This window comes from Aptenodytes patagonicus, chromosome 2 (assembly GCF_965638725.1).
Source record: "Aptenodytes patagonicus chromosome 2, bAptPat1.pri.cur, whole genome shotgun sequence".
Lineage (NCBI taxonomy): Eukaryota > Metazoa > Chordata > Aves > Sphenisciformes > Spheniscidae > Aptenodytes > Aptenodytes patagonicus.
The window spans coordinates 136,203,306-136,209,437 of NC_134950.1; positions in this window are offsets into that span (position 1 = coordinate 136,203,306).

Genomic DNA, 6,132 nt, shown 5'->3' on the forward strand with positions numbered 1-6,132 from the left:
TAAAGAGATTCACAAAATTGAATTTCTTTGGCAGGTCCAATGGCACAGCCTCTCCTGAATCATTTAGAAAGTGAAATGAAGTGGGGAAGCAAAACCAACCTGGCTTTTATTTTTTAATCATGGAATGATAGAGCTTGCAAAACATGGGGCACTAGCCTGGGCAGAGTCAGCAACAACAATTTGACGCAGCCTTCTCTTCTTAACTCCTCGTCTTCCCCAGTGAGCCTACACGAGTTGGTAGGACCATCTCTAGGGGAAAGAGGCAATCGATTCATCAGGCCCATCCATCCCTGAGACTAGCAGGAAAGATCCCTTTCTTGTTAGTAACTCAGTTTTCTGCCAACGTCATTCCACTGAAATACATGCAGGCAATTTGGCTCTTAGTCCAGTAGACCTACTATTAACACAGAAACATGTGTGCTAGGAATGGGCTGATACTTTACTGAGCTCAATAGAAATATTGTAATTGGATGACCAGGAAAACATATTTTTTAAAACAGTATTTTTTTTTACATTGAAGTAGCAGGCAAAAAATAAACATACGAGGGAAAAACTGAGTAATTTAAAAGATATTTTCATGTGGAAGGATATCTTATTCACTGCTTTTGTTTGTATCTGAAAGGAAAAATTTCCTATGCTTTTGGTAATCTGTAGATTGAGCTACAACTGTTGTTTCTGATGTTAAAGAGGTACACAATGAGTTGTGTGATTTCCAGTGACTAAGGCTCAGCTTGCCCTAAGCTATGTATCCAAAATATAAGTATAAACCTTCATTGAGTCATGATGCAGTTCTCCTGGTATGGCCAATGGGATGCACCCTAAAAAGATGCAAGTCTTGGCGTCTATATATCTGTGAGGTATAGCTATACGTGCAAGGCGTGTATAATTCTGCATCCTCTTCCTGCAGCTTTTCTCTGATTTTGCACATGGACACACTGCTTCAGCCTCGCACCGAGAGCCAGGGCACGGCTTTTTGTCTCCTGGTACCCTGCAGTCTGCTGCCTCTCAGGTGACCATCTCCATCACATGGGTGGCTCAGTGTGACCCAGGTTGCTTGCAGCATACACACCAGTATCGTTGCTCTCAGCCTGTGTTGTGAGCTCTGCATGCGTAATGTGTGAGTGGCCGAGTACGGTGGGGCTACTTGCTGAGGTGGCAGATGCCCTGCTCTCCCAGCACAGCCATGGGCAGGGACACAGGTCTGAACACTGAAACAAAAACCTCCTGAGGAAAAACTCTTTGAATAATTTGGAAATACCCTGTGTTCATAGCCCAGAGGCAGACTGGCATGGGCTGGCATCTCTCCAGTGGCTCAAAAACCCAGGGCAGTTACACATATGCTGAAGGAAGACACGTCATTCTGGGGAAGGCGTCAGGCACTTTCGGTTGGATTGCCTGACACCCGAGGACACGGCAATAGAGAAGTATGCTAGCCTGGCAGTTGAACACTGCAAGAGGGGCCAAGTGAAAACCAAAATGTGTCTGTGCTTGTACAGAAGAGGAATTCTCAAATGCTTTCTTCCACTTGCACACTTGTTTCCTTTTTCCACTATGGTCAACACAGAGTAACTGTCTCCTAAGCAATAGCCTCAGTCAGCTGCAGATGTTCGCCTCTGATAATGTCTTTACGTTGCACACATTTCCTGTCAGGACATGTTGTCTTTCTCACCACAGTTATAGTTAGTGGGATTGATACTCTGAGTGGCTAAAAATTTGCTTTGCATCCTATTCTGAACCCTTCGGTCTTTGAGGATCACCTCTTGAATACATCCTTGCTACTACCCCTTCCAATATCTCCTTTCAGCTCTAGAAGCGCTTAGCCGCAAGTGGTCTCTGGATTTATCTCCTGCAGTGTGGTCTCTGCGTCTATCTCCTGCTTTGGATCCCAAAGACTTTCCCCTATCTGATCCACCTTTCCCAGGTGGACTGGCTGTCATTCACCCCTGTGCACCCTGGCTGTGGCTTGTCTGTCTTAGTGGAGGATGCAACATAGCTTGAAGACAGTGCTGCTGCAGCACACCCAAAAACCAGTGAAAAGAAAGCTGTACTAGCTCCGGGATGCCAAGGATTCCTCTGCAGGGGCTTGAATCCGGTGCTGGACCTAACTACCACTGCCTTGCAAAGACCAGTGCCACCTCAGGAGGTAAGGGTCACGGCTGGTGCACGGTCCTCTGTGGAGAGGAAGAGAGAGGAAGGTGTTTGGTCTGAACCCAGTGTGCATAGACGCAAAAGGGGAGGGAGTGCCTGGGGATTGGGTTGGAAGTGAGCCCACAGGGACAGGGGGAGGTTTTGTCCAAGCACTATGTGAAGAGTCAGCCATTGGCAGCGTCACCAGCCTCACGTGGGCTGCATGGTGGATGGATCTCAGGGACCTCAGACACATCGAACAAGCAGGGATAATTACTACAGATGGCAGTTGTGTTCCTGACGTGCATTCACTGTTGGGAGAGGCCAACACTGCTTCAGGAGGAGAGATCTGAATACTGAAGGGAAGAGAAGAATGAATGAAATTAATCAATGTCAGGCTGTGTCTCTACTAGTGAAGATGCCAGAGGCTGCCAGAGGGTGTCCCTGGGCAAGGAGACTCAGGCCTCCATGCCATTCATTTATCAGAATATACCTGGTCCCACTTCAGGCTGAAGAAAATATCACTCTCCAAAACAGTTTTTGGGCATGGTTTGGGGGTTAGGACCAATCCATGACCACTCCTAATAGGCAGTTTGTGAGCACCCATCCTGTTTTGGAAGGTGAGATGGCTTAATAATGTGAATATGGGCTTCAGTGCCTGAGAATGGTTTTAGTCACACTTAATTCACTAGCACAGTTGTAGCATTAGATGTTTGGTAAAGTTTCTGGCACCTAAATTAGAGCAAGCAAATCCTGGCCAAACTGCCTAAGAAATGGGAAAGCCTGGGCATGAAGTTATTGAGCCAATCTACCGCACTGAGTGATAACTTGATATGTTTGGCTCCTACCTTGTAATCACCCCAAGCCAGGCCTGTATTTACCACCTTTGCCATGCGCTGCCACAGCCTTTCTTTGTTTTTCTGACCGGTTGTGCCAAATACCGCTGTGGCACTTCACAGCAGCCAAAGGGTGCAGCGTAGAAAGGCCCCATAGCCTAGGCACACCACTGGAAGGCACAGTCTATGTTGCAGTCTATGTTTGCAACCCAGCGCTGGGACCTGCCCTTCTCATGTGACCCAGCAGAGACCTGGTCGCACCACCTAATGTGCCGGATGCTTTCTCCATTGTGTTGTCCCATGCTTGCATTGGAGAAGTCAAAGTATTCATTAGCATTGTTGGAGAAACACCAGCGGTCCGTGGTAGGCTGGTCCTTTCTTCTCCCTTGACCAGCTCTCAGGGGAAGGACTGTTGGTGATGATGGACGCAGGACAGTCTCCCTGCCCAAGAAGGTAGGGGATGGTGTGGAGCTTGAAATGTTGGGAGCATCTGGCTGCACAGGGTCTTTTCAGGAGAGTCTGGTCTGAGACGGCACATAGTGAACAAGGTCTTTACCAAAATCCTCTTGTAAAAGGGGGTCAGTCAAGGATGCGCTGTGAGGTGTGGAAGTTTGAATGCATGTTTCATCTTCTGGGTCAGAGTTTGCTGCGCTGCTTGCTGGATGACAGGCATTATAACAGAAGCATCAGTCACTTCAGTGTAATTATCTGCGTTGTAAGCATAGGGTCCAGTTAGCACAGTCTCCATAGCCTCAAGTGAGGGAAGCTTGTGCTTTGGTTAGCCTCTATTCAAGACAACAATTAAATGCACACAGAAGTTAAAATGTATGCCTAAGATCCACTGAAATTGAATCCATGCTTTAAATGTTTTCTTGATCCTGCTTAGTCCAGTTGCCATATCATTTATTACCTCATGAAATCATTCTCCCCAGACTAAGCTAGAATTACAGCCCTGTAATTTAGGGACCAGACTTTACACCTGAATGCCTCAAAATGTCAAAATAGCTATTATAAACCCAAGGTATACAAGTTGACTTTGCACCTCTGCTACACACAGTGAAGGAGCAACAGAAAAAAAAAAAAGAAAGAAAAATTATTAGGAGAGATATTTGCCCTCCAGCTGGACTATGTTCTTGCAAAAGCAATAATCTGCGTCAAAGTGATCTAAACAGAGCAATCAACAAAGGAAATTAAAACTGTCGTTCTTTGACATAGAATACTGCTCAATAAGAATGCAGAACAGCTGTAAGCTAAATGAGCCACCTAATACTTAATTTTTCACGTTGTCCTGTTTACAGACTTCACAATAGTGTTCCTTGCCTATGGCTCTTGTCTGGCAATTAAATGGTTAGTGCTGGTAAATTGTTTCTGCCATTTAAAAACGTCTTTTTCATATTGTCTTGAAAACAAACAGGATAAACTGTAACTGGTAACTGCTTTTGGAATGTGAATTGCTTTCTAAGTCTTCTGAGAAATGAAAATGCAATTTCCAGGCCCCAGTCCTAGAAAAGCAAAACCAGAAACAAAATCACTTGCATTTTACTAGCATGTTTTTAGAGAACAAGTTTTGCTTATTATTCTTTCCACTTTGTCTAGAAATATAAGTTAATACATACTTTAAAAATGAAATGAAAAAAAGAAAAGACAAAACCCCTCCAAAAAGTTCAACCAAACCCTATTCTCATTTTGCCCTGGCTGCTTACATAGTTTGAGAAAAGAAGAAAAAGAAAAGTTTTCCCATTTTAAAACGCTTTATCTGTCTTCCATTTTTGCTATCATTGCAGGCAAGTTCACACGAACTATTTCCTGGACTTCCTTAGGGTTGCTAAAACACATCCCTCCGCCCTTCACTCCGCAAAAAAGACCCGCTTCACACCCTGCATTGAATGGCTCTTACCTTGACAAACATTTTCATTGCCTTCTCCTTTGGACTTGACAACGCAAATAACACACAGGAGCCGCGGTGCAAGCCAGCTAAGGAAATGATCTCTTTACTACTGCTCCAAAATGGAAAGAAAAATACCCTCCCCATCCTTTATGACAAAATGGCAGTGGACGTGCAGGCTGCTGCACCAGCCCGGGTGCCAGGGCGCGCAGTGCTGCCGAAGCGGCTGTAAGGGGAGGATTCTGCCTAGCGACGGGAAGAGTGAGGGGATCCTCACCTCTTTTCTCCCCCCTCCACTCGAGCCTCCTCAGACAAACTAGCTGCCTTCCTACTCTATTTCCCAGCCTCCTAAAGAAGGGAACTCAATCAGCTAATCCCATTTGTCCACTTCTGTTCTGTACTGCAGGTGGTTTCACAGCATGAATCCTATCAGGAGGATACAATACCAGCATTGCCACCCTCACGCCATGCATTAAACAAGCATCCCAGAGAGCAAGAGGCTAAATATATAATAAGTATTTGTTTCTTCCTACATTTGCTTTACTGGGTTTGAGCCTCTGGGGCATACTTAGCTGTTTTTCAAACTCATTATTATTGTTGTTTTTGTTGTTGTTATTATTATTATATGTGAAAGTCCAGTCTACCTTAAGGTCTCTGAGGATATTATGGCTCTAATAATGGTACCACCCATACTGGAACTCTTAATTAAGTACTGGGAGCTCATGAGGCTCTAAAGTGAATGAGACTGTAAAGGAATGCTTGCCCTCAGCATGCTTGTAGTCATTCTCCCTGAAGATAAATTACCTAAGGAGGAAAATACAAGGCAGCTAGATTTGCTATTTTATTTCAATATAGAATATGCAGGGAACATTACTGGCACAGCAAAGTTAAACACCCTGTCAAGCAAGCATAAGGACCTCAGGCCACCCTTCAACTGAGGAAACATCTTTGCTGGCATCAGTCTAGTACAGCTGGGTTTTGCTCCATAAAATCTCAAATGTTTCTTTTCTCTTTCTGCCATTCATGGTACTGATGCATGGTAAGGATTAATGAAAGTCATATAACTTTCAAGAACTGAAAATTCCTCAAGAAAAGTATAATTCTGCCTCTCAGCTGCATTCAGAGTCTTCTGTCTGAGGGAGTCTGAGATTCTCCATTCAGTAATGTTCCTAGTGTGTTTGGGAATTAGTAAACGGGTAGAGAAAGATTTTCAAAAGCATAAATAACAGCGATGGGGCCATCTCCCATGGGTGTTACAACTGCTCTTGATTGAATTTCTGAAGC